The sequence below is a fragment of the Sceloporus occidentalis genome, unplaced genomic scaffold (assembly GCF_023333645.1).
Source record: "Sceloporus occidentalis isolate IW3139 unplaced genomic scaffold, rSceOcc1.0.p SCAF_5, whole genome shotgun sequence".
NCBI lineage: Eukaryota > Metazoa > Chordata > Lepidosauria > Squamata > Phrynosomatidae > Sceloporus > Sceloporus occidentalis.
The window spans coordinates 3,306,609-3,326,016 of NW_028316985.1; the positions used below are offsets into that span (position 1 = coordinate 3,306,609).

Below are 19,408 nucleotides of genomic sequence, written 5' to 3' on the forward strand. Positions count from 1 at the left end.
TTTTTAAACAGAAGTCAAATGATCACCTTTAGCTGTGGATTCCTGGACTGGCAGGGGTTTGCATTAGATGGCCATTGGATGCCTTCCAACTGCTAACCCCTTTGCGTCAAGCAATAACAGAAGAGCATGCAAAGGGAACCTGTAGCACTTTTGAGACTGGCTTAAAGAAAGAAGCATGGTAGCATGAGCTTAGATAGACTTGAGTTTATGAAAGCCCATCCTTCTTCTTGTTGTTGTGTGACTTGAAGTCATTTCTGACTTATGGCAACCCTAAGGCGAACCTAACAGCCAGCATGATGCAGTGGTTTCAGCACTGGATTACAACTCTGGCGACCAGGGTTCGATTCCCAGCTTGGGCAAGTCACACATTCTCAGCCTCAGGGGAAGGCAAGGGCAAACCTCCTCTGAACAAATCTTGCCAAGAAAACCACAAGTTGGGAAAGACCTGAAGGCACACAACAAGAATAAGGTGAACCTATCACAGGATTTTCTGAGGCTGAGAGCGTTTAACGTGCCCAAGGTCACCTGGTAGGTTTCCATGGCTGAGCAGGGATTCGAACCCTGCTCTCAAGAGTCATAGTCCAATGCTCAAACCACTACACCACCAGCTCTTTTCTTTGCATTAGTCTCAACAGTACTATAAGATCCCTTTGCAAACTGATTTTCCAAATCAACATGGCTATGATTTTGGAAACAAGGGCATGAAAAATAGATGACTGCTTCAGCAAGGTACTCTCATACAACCTGAGAAAAGATGCCAAAACCAGAGCAGAGGCGGGCTTGAAGTGACACCACTTTCAGAACACAGAAACATAGACTCCTGGACTAATTTAAGAAGGACTCCCTCCCTCCCTGTGTCCATCCAGCTGTGGTTTGATGGAGGGTTTTTTGAGGGTCTGGGATGGTGAGGACCACATGGACACACCCAAGGTCTATGTACAGCTTCCAGTTTGCACAGTTCCCAACCCTACTCTAGAAGATTGCTGCGCCGATCACCCATCCTTGCAATCTGGATACAAACACACACGAACAAGTCCAAACCTCAAAGGACCTATCTAAAAGCGCTGAACCACATCTCATGTTTCCAAAATAGGTTCAGCACCTTGGGCAGCTTCTTTAAATTTCAGACAAAAAGCCAGAGTCCCTGTTCTGCGAGGAAGGTGGGCTATAAATCATCATCATCATCATCATCATCATCATCATCATCATCATCATCATCATCATACCCACTGATGTGGAAGGCACCAATGAGCGATTAAAAAACGAAAAATGAAATGTCGACAGTACACTGAATGCCATTCTCTTGTGAATCTCAAGAGTTCTTTAAAAAAGCAATGGAATCAAGCCTGAACTCTTCCTAGAAGCCACATGATGACAAAACTGAGGCTGTTGTACTTTGGACACATCATTGGCCCTATGGACATGGAAGCCACAGTCGGGGAAGATGTGGCCTGAATGCCACCTCTACACACGCATGGGCATTTGTGTGGCCACCAAGAGCATTCATGACAGATGGTGGTTTCCATGTTGGTGGGGTGGCAAATCTACTCCGGGTTTAATCCGGACTTTGGCTGAACAATCCGCCCAGCCACGTAGGTCTAGAACAGGGGTAGGCAACCTGCGGCCCGCGGGCCGGATGCAGCCCGGCAAGGCCTTGGGACCGGCCCCAGCCCGGTCCTGCCGCTGATTGCCGCCGGGGCCTTTGGGGGCAATTGTCTATAGAAGCCTCAGAAACATGCATTTATAGTAACATTTTTTTAAAAATCAGCAAATTTTTTCGTGTGTCCTCCGTTTTTTTAAAAGTGCTCTCCATTTGAAAATTTTGTCCTACATTTGTCCTGGTTTATTTATATATTTAATTTTTTAAAAAAATTATTTAATTATTTATTTTTTGGCTTCGGCCCCCCAGTTGTCTGAGGGACAGCAACCCGGCCCCCGGCTCAAAAAGGTTGCCTACCCCTGGTCTAGAAGTTTTAAAGTTCACACTAAAATCTGGGGTAGATTTGCAGCTCCACTGATGTGGAAGCCACTGCCTAAGACCACAATAAATGTTCTCAGCATTTTAAACCATTTTGCTTTCCAATCCCCTCCGGGGTTCTTGTCTGGGCTGAATGACAACTCCTAAATTCATACCTTTACAGCTCCTTTGCGGTTGAGGGAACAAGACCCTTGGAAGTTGTTTTTTAACCAAACTCTTCAAAAGCTAGCATAATTTGAGGGCAGCACTTTGCTTTTTTATTGTCCTGCTATCACCAATGTCTGTCTGAAACACAGCAATCCATAAAGGTGGACCTTTGTATTCTGACAGGCTTTGAAAACCAAACATTTTTAAAGAACGATCTCCAAGCTGCTGCATTGTTTTAAAGGGAGCTGTTTTTAATTGCTTTTTAAAATTCAGTTCTTGTCTTTTTAAGTGCCGGTGTAAATTGTTTTAATATTGTAAACAGTTTAATCCAGGGGTAGGCAACCCCTTTGAGCCGGGGCCTGGGTTGCAGCCCCTCAGACAACTGGGGGGCCGAAGCCAAAAAATAAATAATTAAATAATTTTTAAAAATTTAAATAAATAAATAAGCCAGGACAAATGTAGGACAAAATTTTCAAATGGAGGGCACTTTTAAATAAAAAATGGCAGACACGCGAAAAAAATTGCTGGTTTTTAAAAAAATGTTAAGATAAATGCCTGTTTCTGAGGCTTCTATAGACAATTGCCCCACCATGCCCCTCGCGCGAGACGCCAAAGGCCCCGGCGGCAATCGGCGGCAGGACTGGGCTAGGGCCGGTCCCAAGGCCTTGCCGGGCCGCATCTGGTCTGCGGGCCGCAGGTTGCCTACCCCTGGTTTAATCCTTCCATTTTAATATCTGCTGTTTAATGTTTTCAGCCAAATTGTTTATTTTTAAATTGCAAGCAGCCTGGAGTTCCAATTCAGGAAGAAGGGTGGGATGATGATGATGATGATGATGATGGTGATGATGATGATGATGATGATGATGATGATGATGATGATGATGACTTTGTTGGATGATGCAGAACAGATGCATGCAGCTGATAATGGCAGAAATGGGGTTCTACAGGTGGCACCGTTGCAAAATAATGCACTTGGAGTTGGGTATCAAAGTGTGTTGCACACTGTCTCTTGCGCATTGCACCTTTTGCAATGAGGTGACAGCTCTGGGCATTTACCATTTCAGTACTATTCTGTATAGGGTTAGTGTAGCATAACTCCACCGTCAAGTCCTGATCCTGGCCATTGCTTCTGTCTCTGGTGCCCCTGTGACTTTGCTTTGGGTGACCCTCCTTCCTCCTCCTCCCATTGGCCTGACCGCTCCTTGACTTGACTTTGCTTCCAGATAATCCAAGTATTTGTGTCTAGGTGGTTTAGAGTGAAATGCTGCCAGGTGGGAAGATGGCCAAGTTCTCTTTGTCTACATGTTTCAGCATCCCTGGAGATCCTGAAGGTGTCTGTTTTTGGTGACAGCAAGCAGGAAGGAAAAGGGAAGATCTGTGCCTACTCTAGAGGCAGAGGAAAATGACCATAGCTGTCATTGCTGGTGGGCTGAAACATAAACTAGCTTCTTCCTAACTTTCCTTGCAAAGTATTGAGGGTCTTGTCTGCAAGAGATAGGAAGAGAGAGCCCAGTGTCATGCAATTCCATGGAAAGTGATAATTTGTACATTGCCATGTTTATGCACCAACGATTCCTGCATCCCAGCCTTTCCTATAAGGTTGCAATATATTGTATTTCTCTTAAAAGGCCAGCTACCATTTTTAATAATAATAATAATAATAATAATAATAATAAATTTTATTTATATACCGCTTTTCCAAAACTGATCAAAGCGGTGCACAACAAAGAATACAAAATACAATAATCAAACACTATATATACATAACATTAAAACTTTAAATGCCTGCCTTTGCACATATCTTAGCGTATGCAACATTTTGTGTATAAGACTTTGCATATGCTAATGTACATTTGAAATGTAATGCTGGAAGAAGGAGAGTTGCACCGTGGGCTGCCCAAAAGACAAAGAAATGGGTCTGAGAGCAAATGAAGCCTGAACACTCTCTAGAAGCCAAGATGACCAAACTTAGGCTTTTGTACTTTGGACATACCGTAACAAAACATGATACATTAGAAAAAACAATAATTAGAAAAGAAAATAATGCTTGGTAAATAGGAGAAGAGGGACCAATCTCAGTGGACCACAGCAAGATCACAATCCATTGATCTCCCTTCCCACAGTTGTTCATCTTTCAACTGGTTCCAGGTAAGAACTAGTTTCTGGATTTGAAAAGGAACTGGATCTGCTCTTTCAGTTCCTTCAGAAGAGAAACCTTGTGCAGATTTATCTACTTCAGACATCTGCCCATTTTCAAAGAGGGTATTTTGCACTGAACATGAGCAGAAGGCTAGAGACGTGCCAATGGACCACTAGTAACAAAAAAGCACCACCAATGGCCAAAAAAGGACCACCCATGGCATGCTGATTAACAATGAAGTATCAACATTCATTGTGAAAATCCCCTTAGCCACATCCATCCCTAGTGGGATTCCAAAAAGGCTAGCAGACGTTTTGTTTCATATTTAGAAAGCTACTGTATAGTTTCTTCCAGTTTTCATAAGGAACAGTGCTTCTGTAGAGTTAATGGATCTTCATTCAAGACCAAGCCACCCTGAACTATTTTGCAAGACAATCAAAACAGCATACCTTGCTATCAAAAATCCACTGTACCTCCACAATTATTGCGAGGAGTGCAACTAAGCCAGGTGCGGCAGCATATGTTGAACAGCATGCTAATGGTGTTGTGTGTCTTCAAGCTATTTCCAACTTATGGTGACTCCAAGATAAACCTATCACAAGGTTTTTGGGGCTGAGAATGTGTGACTTGCTCACAGTCACCCAATGGGTTTCCATGGCTAAGCAGGGACTTGAACCCTGAACTCCAGAGTCTGGTCCAGCACTCAAACCACTACACCATACTGGCTTTCATTGGTGTCTTACCAATGCAGAATGCCCATATTTAGGTCAAGTTTGCAGATGTGATATCCCACCTGCAGTGCTGTTCTGCATAGTTGTGCACTGGTGTGCCTTTTGCCTGGTCACATGCGCACAGTGTTCATTTAGTTTCACAGTGCTGCAATTTCACTAACCAGGTGCATTATACAAATTTCCCATAACTCAGTGAGCATAAAGTTCTGCTCCATTTCCTCAAGGTGTGATGATCTCGACAGGGTCAAGATTAATTAATCCACTTAATTAAAATGTTTCCAGCCCAGTGAGCCCAGACTCCACTGCCACTTTCTTGGACACTAATAACCAGGTGCAGGCAAAGAGAGTGAATGGGCTGTTCTCCAGACCTTATGGCAACTGAGATGTTAGCAAAAGTGTCCATTTTGCTTTTCATCCCTTTTGACCTCTACAGCGAAGGAAGTGCCTTTATGAGAGAAGGAAAACCATGAGGACATGTTTGCCGTTTGCCCTGGGAGCAGAAAGTAGGAAAGCCTTTTGCTTGTCTCAGAGTGTGGCTTCCAGAGACGTTAATCTGCAACCCATTTGCCTGCAATGCAGGATTTTAGTGGTAAGGACAGCCTCTTGCAAATGCAGCCTTCCTTTGTTTTTCTATCCTTCTTCTACCTTTGTCTCTTATTGAAACTCAAGACTCTCAAAGAGAACATACAAAATAGCTGTACAATGTATTTTGCTTGGTAGCACTAGAGAATCTGCTATTATCATGCCTTCTATCACTCAATACCAGATATAGCAGCAAAATGAAGCTATTGTATATTTTCTCCATGAGTTTCTCCATAAGACACAAAGATAGAAGAAGGATAGAAAAACAAAGGAAAGTTGCATTTGCAAGAGGCTGCCCTTACCAATAAAATCGGGCATTTCAGGCAAGTCGGTTGTAGATTTTAAATTAAAAATCTTTAAATTTTAATTAGAAGTCCAAATCATCCAAGCCAATTTCTCTGTACAACCGTGAAAGCTGGATAGTGCATGAAAGCTGATAGGAAGAGAATCAACTCAATTGAAATATGGTGCTGCATGAGAGTCCTACAGATATCATGGACTGTTAAAAGGACAAATCTGTGGGTCTGAGAGCAAATCAACCCTGAACTTGAAGCCAAAATAGCCAAACAGAGGTTGTTGTATTTTAGATGTATCATGAGAAGGCATGACACACTAAGAAATACTTATATTTAGTAAAGTGGAATGCAATAGGAAAAGGGGAAGAGCACATTTGAGATGGATGAATTCAAGAAAGGAAGCCATGGCCCTCCAATCTGCAAGACCTCAGCAGATGACTGAAAATCTTAGAGGTCTGTCATTTATAGGGCTGCCATAAGTTAAAGCCAGTTTGATGACACATAACAACAAAGGGGTGAAAACTGTTGAAACAACTATTACATGCCTCCTATCTCACACATACCAGTGGCACAGACATGTGACATTAGTACTGTACTATGAGGTCTGGAGAACCAGCATGGTGTAGTGGTTTGGTGTTGGACTTGGGGTGTGTATCCACACTGCAGAAATAAAGCACTTTGACATCCTTTTAATTGCCATGACTCAGTGCTAGGTAATTCTGGGATTTGTAGTTTTGTGAGATGTTTAACCTTCCCTATGAGAGAGCTCTGGTGCCCCACCAAACTACAAATTCCAGACTTCCATGGCATTGAGCCATGGAGGTAAAACTGGTATCAAGCCGCTTTATTTCTGCAGTGGGGCAGGAAACTAAACCTCAGGGAGACCAGAAGTAAAACAGTTGCTCAGCCATGGAAATCCATTGGGCGATCTTGCCCCAGTCACACTCTCTCAGCCTCAGAGGAAAGCAGGCAATGGCAAACTCCCTCTGAAGATGCCAGCCACAGATGCTGGCGAAACATTAGGAATAAACTCTTCGAGAATATGGCCACATAGCCTGAAAAACCCACAAATATCTATGGATGCCGGCCCTGAAAGCCTTCAACTTCACATTCGTCTGAATAAATCATGCCAAGAAAACCTTAGAAGAGGGTTATTGTAAGTCAAGGCTGGCTTGGAGGCATATAATAGCACCACTAATTATGATAGCTACATAGATTAATTGCTCTTCTTTCATCCAAAAATGGCATTCCACGCAACTCACCCCAAACATACAAACCAAGAACAATAAAAGACGATTGCACAACAGGTTGACTGCATTAAAATAATATGGTGATAAAAGATGGTAATGCTCAATGAAGTTTAAAATATATGATTTAGTTGAAATGGATAAACTGACTTGCTTACTCGACTACATGCTTTATTAAAGGATGGGAACCATTAATAACTTATCAAAGTTATAGATGGGGTGATGGATATACTATGTGATTCTATGATCTATCTGTCTGTCTGTTCTTCTATTACTAAATCCTGTTAAGAGTTCAGTGTATTTGATAATTTATATTTGATTTTGGAATTAAGACAAGACAGAATTTGCATTAAGAACCTAACAGTGAATGACTGGAATGTTTGGTTATTTAAAAATTAATTCATTAAATTTTATCTTGTACTGTTTTTAATCTTGTAAGCAACTTTGTGTCCCAGGGCAGGATATAAATCATCATCATCATCATCATCATCATCATCATCATCATCATCATCATCATCATCTATATTGGAGTTATAGATATATTATGGAAATATTATTGAGAGGCATAATATGATTGATAGGAGAGTTAATATATAGTTAGAGGTTTATGTATGGAAATGAAATTGCAAATCACTTTGATTTAGTCAGCACCAACTTCTTGAAGGAAGGAAGTACTAATGAAATCATTGTACATTCACAGAGCAAGAATCTAATTTGTAGAATTTTATTAATGAAATTAATAAAATGCTCAATGAAACTGAAGGCACTAAAAAAAGGGGAAGCCACAAGGGCTGCCCTGCGTTTGCAAGACCTGAGCAGGGCAGATGATGCCTGGGGGCAGGGTGACCAGATGTCCTCACCGCTCAGGAGGACAAGGCACTCCAAAATGGAGGGCATTCAGGAAAAATGTAGGACATGAGCAAAGAAAAACTCAAAATAGTCATGCAAATATGAATTCATGCTTAGCCATGCCCAGAATAGAAGACATTGTGGAATTCCTCCTGGACAAAAGGTTGACATGTAGGACATGTCCGGGAAAAGGAGGATGTCTGGTCTCCCTGGCCTGTAGGGCATCTTGAAGGTCTCTCATTCATAGGCTTGCTGTAAGTCTTAAGTTGATTTGATGGCATGTACCCACAAAACCAGCATGGCCCAGTGATTTTGAGTGTTGGACTATGACTCTGGATTCCCAGCTTGGCCATGAAACTCACTGGGTGACCTTGGGCAAATCACACTCTCTCAGCCTCAGGGGAAAGCAACGGCAAACCTTCTCTGAACAAATCTTACCAAGAAAACCCTGTGATAAGTTAGCTTTACGGTCACCACACATGACTTGAAGTCACACAGCAACAACAACAACCACAAAACAGAGCTTTTAATGTTTTTGCAAGAGCAGATGTACAACAAAATCTGGACTCGGGACCATCTGAAACCCAACAACCTGCCTCAAAAGAGTGATTGTCAAAGCTCCCATTCCCCTGAAGTCAAACATTGTACAAAGAGTAGAAAGGCATCCGTGGGGAAGATGCAAGCAGGAAAGAAAGGCTGCATTCTCTCTCCATTTTGGGCTCTTTGGCGACACCAATTTTCTCTGCTGTTCTTGCCAGATGTCAGCGCATAACCTGAACAAGTTCCATTTGTCCTATTTCTTCCTTTTTACATTTTTCCCCTGCCATGAAAGGTCTGCAGCCAGAAACTACAGTCTGTGTTTGGGCCTAGCGACAGCTGGCAAACTCACCCACTATTCATATCCAGCGCCATATGGACAGTCTGCGAGAGAAACTGCCCCAGGAACTCCTTGACACCATACACTGGAGCCATATTGCTGGCGATGTTAATGTTTGTGCCTCTAGGACATGCTCCCCATCTCCTCTTGCCTTCCAGTCCCACTTTTGCATTCATCTTTGCAGGCCCAGAATTGATCCAAACCCCCTGCCAATGGACGCTTGAAAGGATGCCACAGTGCTCCTTGCACCCATTTTCTGCGCAAATCAATCTACGCAGGGTCAAAAGGATAAAGGCAACCTCTTCTCCTTCCATCTATTCCCCCCTCTTTAGTCAGATCATAATCCTCTCTCTCTCTGCAAATGCACTTCTTTCCTTGCATGGATCTCCTAAGGGCACTAGTTGGGGATGGTTTTGGAAAGCAAGGGGGAGGCAGGAGGATCAATTAGAAGCATTATTAATATTTTACGATCACTAAGCGGTCTGCGCTGCTCAGTTCCCCGGGTGGCAGTCATGATTTCGGAGCACTTAGATTGATCCAGAGCAACAAAACAAAAACAAAAAAAAAAAGGGGGGGGGGGAGCTAATGACCCTCCCCTTGCAGAAATGGACACTTGTAACGTTTCCAGCCAGAGTCTATTCTCCGCATATGTTGCCCTTCATTCACAGGGAGGGTTACGGGAAGTTTTGCTCAAGAAACTCTGACTTTGGTCCAATGCCTTTTAGAACAATTTTAGAGCTATAGGCTATACGTTCCTATGAGAGAAGAAAAGCAACAATAGTATCATTCCGATCCAGAGTCAATATCCCCAAAACTGTGTGGAGTTCCTTCTGCAAGCCTAGGGAAGGGTTGGGATGGTTTTTCACCAAAAGCAACTCTCTGTGAAGACTGAGAGAAAAGTTTCCTCCCAATGTTAGATGCAGGGAGCTATCTGAAGGTACAGACAGGCAAGAGGTTGGAGTCTGACCTAAAACTAAGAGAGTATTTTGAATTTGCGGAACTCACTGCCATATGATCTAGTGATTTGTCTTTGCCCCCAAATGGCTTTAAAAAGGCATTAGGCTAATTCACGGCATGAGCACAAAATGGAGAGCTCATCTTCAGAGTCAAATATGCCTCTGAATACAATATATGTGAAAGGGATCTGGGAGTCTTAGCAGACCACAAGTTCAACATCGGTCAACAGTGTGACGTGGCAGCTAAAAAAGCCAATGCAATCCTGAGCTGCATCAATGGAAGTATAGTGCCTAGATAAAGAAATATAATAATACTACTCCAGACCTCACCTGGAATAATGCTACATCCAGTTCTGGGCACCACAATTCAAGAAGGATGTTGACAAGTTGGAGCATGTCCAGAGGAGGAAGACCAAAATGGTGAAGGGTCTGGAAACCATAAAGCCCTATGAGGAGAGGCTTAAGGAGCTGGGTATGTTTAGCCTGGAGAAGAGAAAGTCAAAGAGGTGAGATGATAGCCCTGTTTAAATATTTGAAGGGGTGTCATATTGAGGATAGAGCAAGTTGTTTCCTGCTGCTCCAGAGACTAGGACCAGGAACAATGAATTTAAACTGCAGTGAAAGAGATTCCAGCTCAACATTAAGAAGAGCTTCCTGATGGTAAGAGCTGTTTGACAGTGGAACACATTCCCTCAGAGACTGGTGGAGTCTCCTTCTTTGGAGATTTTTAAACAAAGGCTGGATGGGCATTTGTCAGGATTCTTTGATTGTGAATTCCTGCATGTCAAGAGGGTTGGAATTGATGGTCCTTGATGTCTCTTCCAGCTCTGAGTCTATATAAACTTTGGCTCCCAGAATCCCAAACCATCGGCCAAAATAGCTGAGGCTCCTGGGAGCTGAAGTCCAAAACATCTGGAAGCCCAGAGTTTGAGAATCACTGATCTAAAAGGCTAAAACATACCCACCTGAACAGGCTTAGCATGTTGGACTACTTCTTTATATGTGTGTGTGTGTTTGTGCCTTCAAGTTGTCTGTTGGCTTATGGAGACCCTATGAATTTCCTAGGGTTTTCTTAGGCAAGGAAGACTAGAGGTGGTTTTACCAGTTCCTTCCTCTGCAATACAGCTTCCAGCACCTGGGATCCATTGGCAGTCTCTTATCCAAGGAATAGCCAGGGCTGACCCTGCTTAGCTTCCAACATCAGATTAGATCTGGAGCCTTTAGGGTATTTAGAGCATGTATTACAATATGATATACTGTGTATATTATCTATGTGTGTCCCTGTCTGTATGTGTCCATGTGCCTTCAAGTTGCCTGTCACCTTATGAAGACCCCATGAATTTCATAGGGTTTTCTTAGGTAAGGGAGACTCAGAGGTGGTTTAGCCAGTTCCTTCCTCTGAAATATAGCCTACAGCATCTGTGATTTGTTGGGGGTCTTCCATCCAATGACTAACCATGGCTGACCCTGTTCAACTTCCAAGATCAGACAGGATCTGGTTCATTTAGGGTATTTAGGCCCTTAGTTCCTTTATAGTTTGGGTTTAAGTCCAGAATGGACACATCACCCCACTAACATCACAGTGACTGGCCTCCGCTGGAGGAAGAGGCAAACCTGAGCTGACTGATAGGAATCAGGCCTACAAGTTCTGTAAAAGTCAATCATAATCAATATTGTATGAATCTGGACAAAACTAGGGCAGGAATGGGTGAGAACGGGCCACACTTACTGCTGAAAATATTATCCATGCCTGCCAGTTCCTACAGATGTCCATCCTATGCACTCCCATTCCTGACCAGATAAAAACACCTTTGAGTTTCACTCATCTCAGTGACAAGGGCTCCATCTGTGACTTGCCAAAGGTCACCCGCCCAGTGGGTTTCCATGGCCAAGCAAGGATTCGAACCCTGTTCTCCAGAGTCATAGTCCAACGCTCAAACCACTACACTGCTTTGAGGATTATTTCCATAAAGATTAGACCCAAGACTCTTCATATATCTCTTACTCCACAAACAGGTTTGGATTTATTCCTGGTAATAATTTCAGTCTCTTCTTTGTCAAAAAGGAAACAAAGGAATATAATATAAAAATATAATTCTGGGTTTGCAACGATGCATTTTCTTGAGTCTTTGGTGTTCTTTAAACATCATTAAATTTAGGCCCAAATGTGATATAAGAATGTATAGCCTGTTCAGGGAGGTTGATGACAGAGGTTGCTGCCACACGGCACAATTAATTCAGTTTGACACTGCTTTAACTGCTGTGGCTCCATCCTATGGAATCCTGGGATTTGCAGTTGGTTGTGGCACCAGAGCTCCCTGACAGAGAAGGCTGAATAGCTCAGGAAACCACAAATCCCACAAAATTGAGCCACGGTCACACCACTCAGTTGAAGCTGAGTCAAACTGCATTAATTCTGCAAGTGCAGATAGCCAGTGGGGTGCAGTGGTTTGAGTGCTGGACTATGGCTCTGGAGACCAAGGTTCAATTCCCAGATCAGCCATGAAACCCACTGAATATCTTTGGGCGAGTCACACTCTCTCAGCCTCAGGGGAAGGCAATGGCAATCCTCCTCTGAACAAATCTTGCCAAGAAACACCATAGTAGGTTCACCATAGGTCACAAACAACTTGAAGGCACACAACAACAACCAGAGTGACTTAGACATCTCTCTCTCATAAGGTCACCAATAAATCGAGGGCAATGTGACAGCAGTTAACAACAACAACAACAACAACAACAGCAGCAGCATTCAACCTATTACAGAATGAAAAGCAATCTTCCCCATGTGAAGTCGAAGGCTTTCATGGCCGGCATCCATAGTTTTTTGTGGGTTTTTCAGGCTATGTGGCCATGTTCTAGAAGAGTTCTAGAACATGGCCACATAGCCCAAAAAACCCACAAAAAACTAATCTTCCCCATGCTTACTCCGGAGAAATCCCTATTCAAGCGGGTATATTCTCAGGTAGGACTGCATAGGAGGGAAGCCTTCAGACTGCGCTACTGTTACGTAAACTCTGCACCACAATTTGGAAAGATGATCTTTTGTGACTGTGGCTCTTAGCGATAAAGGCTGCTAGCAAAATCCCCTTGTCATTATGGCGGTTGAAGGAATTCTGGAAGACGCAGCCTCAAAGAGGAACTTTGCCAAGCTTTACCTTAGGTTGCATCCACACTGCATAAATAATCCAGTTTGCCACCATTTTAACTGTTATGACTCAGTGCTATGGAATCCAGAGAAGGTTAAATGTCTCACAGAACTGCAATTCCCAGAAAGTAGTGTCAAACTGGATTATTTCTGCAGTGTGGATGCAGCCCTAGACACACTGGCTTTCCTTCTATGTGCCAGTTTTTCCAGTTTCCAAACACACATTGGCTTTCAGGTTGGGTGGCTCAAGTGAAACAGCGGAGAGGGCTCTTGCGCTTTTAGTTGCAGTGTGCAGCGAATATTGGGAAAGTTCCTTTTGGGGGGACTTTCATCCTAGAATCCCCCATCTGAGATATTGGCTGGGAAATGGTGAGAGTGTTCGTCCAAAAAAAGAAAAAGGAAAGGAATTTTCCATAGCTCTTGTGCAAAAAAAGAAGTGCAGGGAGGCCAGCTTTCCATTCTGATCTGTCCATGCTGAAATACCATTTCTATCTCACTTTTAAAGGTACAGGAGCCCTGCCTGGTTTTTCACATGGCCACCCTACTCTGAGCTCTCTTGAATTTCAATGACAGGCTTAAGAAGTGGATCAATAAATACAGGTTATTTTATTTTATATTACATTGCAGTCCTCTTAAATGTTTCCAGCCATAAAACCTGCAAAACTATGCACCATATTTGAATAGGAAAGGTTCGCCTTAAAGTCACCATAAGCCAAGACAACAACAAATTCTTTCCCTTCTCTTTGTCTTTGATTCACGGTTTGTTGTGTTTTAAAAGGATAGAGTTTTGTTTTCGAGGCTGAGGAGCTGCTTATAGAAAATGTTTCAAATAAACAGATATATCATCCTTAGGAGAGGCAAAGAGAAATGAAATCATCAAAAGCACCATTTGCTCAGAATGAAGTCCCATTCAGTGTAATGGAGCTGACTTGCAGTCAGTATGGATTTCAATGGGATTTATTTGTGAGTAGACTGACATAGGTTTGCCCTGTAAACCTATTTATTATAATGCCAGCCACTTTACAATGCACAAGATCTCTCTGCAATCCTTGCAAGACTAGAAATTGTCAAAACATGGAGGACAAATGAGAGAATTTGTCAATTAAGAGTAGACTAAATGGAATATGGACCATAGCTCTATCAGAGAAGTTAACCTATAAATTAAGGCGGACAAAAGAAGACTATTTTGGGGGGTATCATGGGGAAGTCATTGGTTAGTTTTTTGTGTCCAAATAATGGTAATGGTGCAAGCAGACCAGCGAAGGACCGAGTTATAGTTTGATTCAATAATTCCATAACTAAGATACAACAGAATAGAAGGGAAACTACAAATGTACAAGTTTTGAAATTCGACGAATAAGATATAAAGAAACTGAACGAAAATTGCAGATGTATGAGTTTTGACATCAGATGCATAAGATATAAAGAAATAGCATGGAAATCGCAGTTGTACAAATTGTTTCTATTGTACTATGAATTAGGAAACAATGGGGAGAAGTGGGTTGTTTTTAACAAAGGGGATGAATTATGATGATGCTGAGATTGTACTATTGTTAAATATCAATTATACACACACACACACACACACACATATATATATATATAAAGATCTCCCTGTGATCACTGACTCAACAACATAAAAATCCCTTTTTCTTTCCCTCCAGTGGCCTACGACAAGGATGCAGAAACAGAGATGCAAAATAATATTTATGATGGCAGCTTAATTCAGTAAGAAATATAATTATAATTATAATTATTTATTTATACGCCACTCTTCAGCCAAAAGGCCATGATCATGCTATCATTACGCTAGAGTCATAGGCTGCATCCATACTGCAGAAATAGTCTGGCTTGACATGACTTTAAGAGTTAAAGTGGTGTCAAATCAGATTATTTCTGCAGCAAAGCTCTGGTGTCACAATCAACTACAGTTCCCAGCATTCCATAGCATGGAGCCAGGGCAGTTTAAGTGGTACCAAACCAGATTATTTCTGCAGTGCAGATGAATACTAGAGAATACCAGAGCTGGAAGAGACCAGTGCTGGTGCCCCTCCAACCCCAAAGATCGGAAAGGCCAAAGCAACACATAAATAAGATTTTAAAAAATGAAGAAATGAAAAGGCTAGGAAATGTTGTCATTGGGAAGCTGTCTTTTCAGAGAGTGTCTCCTGGGGTTAGGGTTGGATCCCCTTCTGTTCCATCTTGCTTCTGGAAGGCTGTCTGATACAATGGGAGTGGAAACATGATCCAGGCCCCAAGAGGCAGCAGCAGTGCTGCTCTTGCCTGAAAGTGGCGTCATCTTCTGCCAAATCTGCTGCAGAGCCCTAAAAGCTCATAATACAATACTGACAGTGAGGCAGCCTGGAGATAGCTCTGAAAGGCAAAGGGGAGGATGTAGCCCTGCCAAAGACAACCAAGTCCAGGGTTCATCCACTCTGCACCAATTCTAGCCATTTGGACCCACTTTAGCTTGCCTTTACAGAATCCTGGGACTTATAGTTTGGAAGGTGCCACTTGAATTCAAAATAATGGCAGTGGTGCATGTAGGCCACAAAATGACCGAGTTAAGCTTTAGGTCAATTAGATAAATAAGATGTAAATGGAAAATTGCAGATTCTGAGTTTAACGTCAGATGAATAAGAGACAAAGAAATAGAATGGAAATTTCACTTGTACAGGATTTTTTTCTATTGTACTATGAATTAGGGAAAGGATGGGGAGAGGTGGGTTGTATTCCAGATCAAGGCGACATTTTAGGTTGCATCCTCATTGGAGAAATAATCCAGTTTGAGACCACTTTAACTGCCCTGGCTCAATGCTAGGGGATCCTGGGAACTGTAGTCTATTGCAGCATCAGAGCTCTCTGAAAGAGAAGGCGAAGTGACTCACAGAACTACAGATCCCAGAATTCCTTACCATTGAGGCAGGGCAGTTAAAGTGGTATCAAACGGGATTATTTCTGCAGTGTGTTTTGGACCTAAGTGAGTTTCTTTGGCCTATAATACTAGAGCTCTTTGGAGGAGATGTCTAAGGACCCCACCAAAATGGAGCCATGGACGTTAGAGTGGTATCAAAGTGGTGTAACGGCGCAGTGCGGACAGCCAAAGCTGGAGTCTCCTTGGTTTCAGCTGGAAGGAATTGGGCTGCAATCTGATTGTGCTGATTATTATACTAATTATTATTATTATTACTTTAGCTGGAAGCAAGTCCCAATGAAACCACTTACTTCTGAGTAGACACAGAGAGGATTGTGTGTCTGAACTCTTGCTTTTTTAAAGCTGTGTATGCACTGCAGAAATAATCCAGTTTGACACCACTTTAAGTGCCGCCTTGAGTCCCTATATTGGGAGAAAGGCGAGATATAATAATAATAATAATAATAACAACAACAACAACAACAACAATAATAACAATACTAATGACTGATCCAATTCTGGGAACTGTACTTTGTTGTGGCTTCAGAGCTCCCTGACAAAAGAAGGCAAAATGTCTCACAAAAATACCATTCCCAGAATTCCACAGCACTGAGCCTGGGCAGCAAAAGTGGTGCCAATCTGGATCATTTCTGCAATGCGGATGCGATGCGGCCCCAGCTTGTTCTGCAACTCTCTGCCTAGACTGCACCCCAAAGTAACTGAAACTGATTTAAGTTTGAATTGGTTTTCATGAAGTTTTAATTGGCAAGATCATTGCCAATTGATATAATGTATGTATGTATTAATAATAATAATAACAATAATAGTTTCAATTAGGTTCTATTTTCCATTTCCCTTTGTCTCTCTGTTTAGGGAAAAGAGCCAAAGACAAAGGGAGGTGCAACTGGGCAGCATTTGCTCCTGGATTAGATGCCCTTTGAATGCAGGGGTAGTCAAGGGCATGGTTCCTGTTGACTTGAATGGGGCTGGATGACCTCCTTGCAGAACCATTCATCTTGGGCAGACTAATTATTCTAATTGCCCTGGAAGCCTTTCAAACCCAGAAGGTTACTCCGTGGACCCAGCTCCTCCAAAGCAACCCATTTCGTTACAGAATTTCCTCCTGGCCATCGAAAAAAGAAAACCCTAATACTATCAGGAGTTTTTAAAAACAACAATGACAGCTGAATCTGAATCAATGAAACGGCTACAGCAAGGTCTATTTTGTAATGACAACCTAACAACAACAACAACAACAACAACAACAGACAAATACACAGGTCCACAAAAGAATCCTGGCCCAAAAGGCGCATCCGCACTGTAGAGAATAATGCAGTTTGACACCACTTTAATCGCCCTGGTTACATATTTACAGAATCCTGGGATTTTTAGTTTGGCGACTCTACAAACTACAAATCCCAGGATTCCATCGGATGCAGCTGCAGGACTTCTAAGGGGTGTCAAACTGCATCATTTCTACAGTGCAGATGCAGCCATGGAAGGCAAAGTTGCCATCATTTGGGGTTGGTTTTCTCAGTTTATTTAAAAGGAGATAATTCTATCTCAAACCTGATGGAAAAATATTGAAGATGGATGAAAACAGATGCATCAGACAAAGAGGAAAGCGATCGTGGAGGCAATGCAAGTGAACTGTGGCACTTAAATGGAACAACTGCAAAGCCCATTATGATGGCTGGTCATAGGATGGATGGATGGATGGATGGATGGATGGATGGATGGATAGATAGATAGATAGATAGATAGATAGATAGATAGATATCTCAAGGAAACAAATACTATCTTGTCTTCAAAATGACAGGATAGAACTGGGCATGTAGATGGAAAGAAGGGCAAAATGAAGCATTGGCCCATCAAATAAAAGTAAGAATGAAATTCTGCTTCCCAAATTTATAGGCAATTTCTAGCATCTAGAGTTGAAGCTGTGAAGGGTTTTCAATGTCTCAGTCCCTGCAATGCTTGAAATTGGGGGATTGCAGGAAAATGTAATGGGAGTGAGGGTAGAATTATTATTATTAATTATTATTATTATTTGGGGAACCAATGCCTTCCTTTTGCCCCTGCCATAGCTGCACCCATGGATAGAATATTTAAGGTTTATTTTGAAAACCCCTTTTCAGACTCTGCTGTGCTTTCCTTTGGGGAGTGGGCTTGGGGGGTTTCTTTGGGGGATGAGCATTGCTAGAAATTAGGAATGATTATTTTTTCAAATCAGGACTAATAAGCTCCAGCGGAGCCTTGAGAAACAGGGACCCAGAGAACAGGAACCAGCGAATGGAGGTGAAAAGGGTTTTCGGTGCCTCGCTCTCTGCAACGCCAGGAATTTGGGGGCTTTCTTATTCTTGGAATCAATGCCCCCATCTACATAATATTTAATATTCATTTGGAATTTCAGAATCTGCAATGGTTTTCTTTGAGAATGAGATCCTCTTTCCCTTTCTGAGGTCAAATAATCTTGTGCCTGCATTTTATTCATGGCAAGAAATCTCAGTGCAAAACTTTCTCAAAAATAGATTTATTATGATTGTTATTGTTATTATTTTAAGCCTATGAAATGGTGACTGCAACACATAAAGGGGAAAAGGAGACAAAAGACAGATTTTCCAACCTTTTGTTCTCAAGTTTGTTCATTTCCATTTAACAATAGTTTCTAAAAGCCACTGAGCCATAAGTGCCTCGAAGTGTTGCTTTCCTCTGATGCTGAGCTTCCAGAAACCCAGATGCAAGGGACCCACCTGGTCTTCCCAACCCACTCCCTTCTGCCAGGAAAGTTAAACCCCCTTTGAACCTTGCAAAATCTTTCCCCCCTCCCTTGCAAAAATCCCCCCTTGCAACTTTACAAAATCTCTTCCCCACCCTGCAAAATTTGCCCCCTTGAAACCTTACAAAAAACTCCCCCTCCTTGCAAAAATTTTCCCCTTAAACCTTGCAAAATCTCTTTTCCCACCTGCAAAATCTCCCCATTGCAATCTTACAAAATCTCCCCCAACCTTGGAAAAAAACCTGCAAAACCTCCCCCTCCCCTGAAAACCTCTCCCCTTTGCAACCTTGCAAAATCCCCCCCTCCATCTCCAGCTCCAGCTCCAACCATCTTTGCTCTTAATCGCATTTAACTGGGATTATCATGGACTACAGTCCCTCTCCAGTTTGAGGGGGGGGGGGGTCTGGGTGTTATTTTCAGAGAGATCGAGGGAGATTTGGGGTGGCTTTGGAAAAGAGAGGAAGGAGAGGAGGAAGAGGAAGGAGAGGAAGAAATTTGGGGGGGGGGATGATGGAGAGTAATAAGTCTTTGCAAAGAGACCACTGACCTTCTTGCATTTGCAGGAGAAGATGGAGAGAGGGACTGGTCCAGGTTGGCAAAGCTCTCCCTGCCTTGGTCCATCCCAGCCAGCCTCTTTTTCTCTCCTCCTCCTCCTCCTCCTCCTCCTCCTTTCTTTCTTTCTCTCTTCCTTCCTCCCTCAACTCCACCCTTCCCACCCATGTTGCAAGGAAAGAAAACGCCACTGCGGTACCTTCCCTGCAGCA

At 42.6% G+C, this 19,408-nt stretch overlaps 1 long non-coding RNA gene across 1 annotated transcript in view; it reads right to left on the reverse strand.

Annotated features, from left to right (window-relative positions):
• LOC149311568 (uncharacterized) overlaps positions 1-10,570 on the reverse strand; it is a 35,070-nt gene extending 24,500 nt beyond the window's left edge. Inside the window, exon 1 of the long non-coding RNA XR_016281382.1 lies at positions 10,134-10,570. This is a non-coding gene — a long non-coding RNA (uncharacterized LOC149311568). The remainder of the gene's footprint in view (positions 1-10,133) is intronic.
• Positions 10,571-19,408: the final 8,838 nt, after the last annotated feature.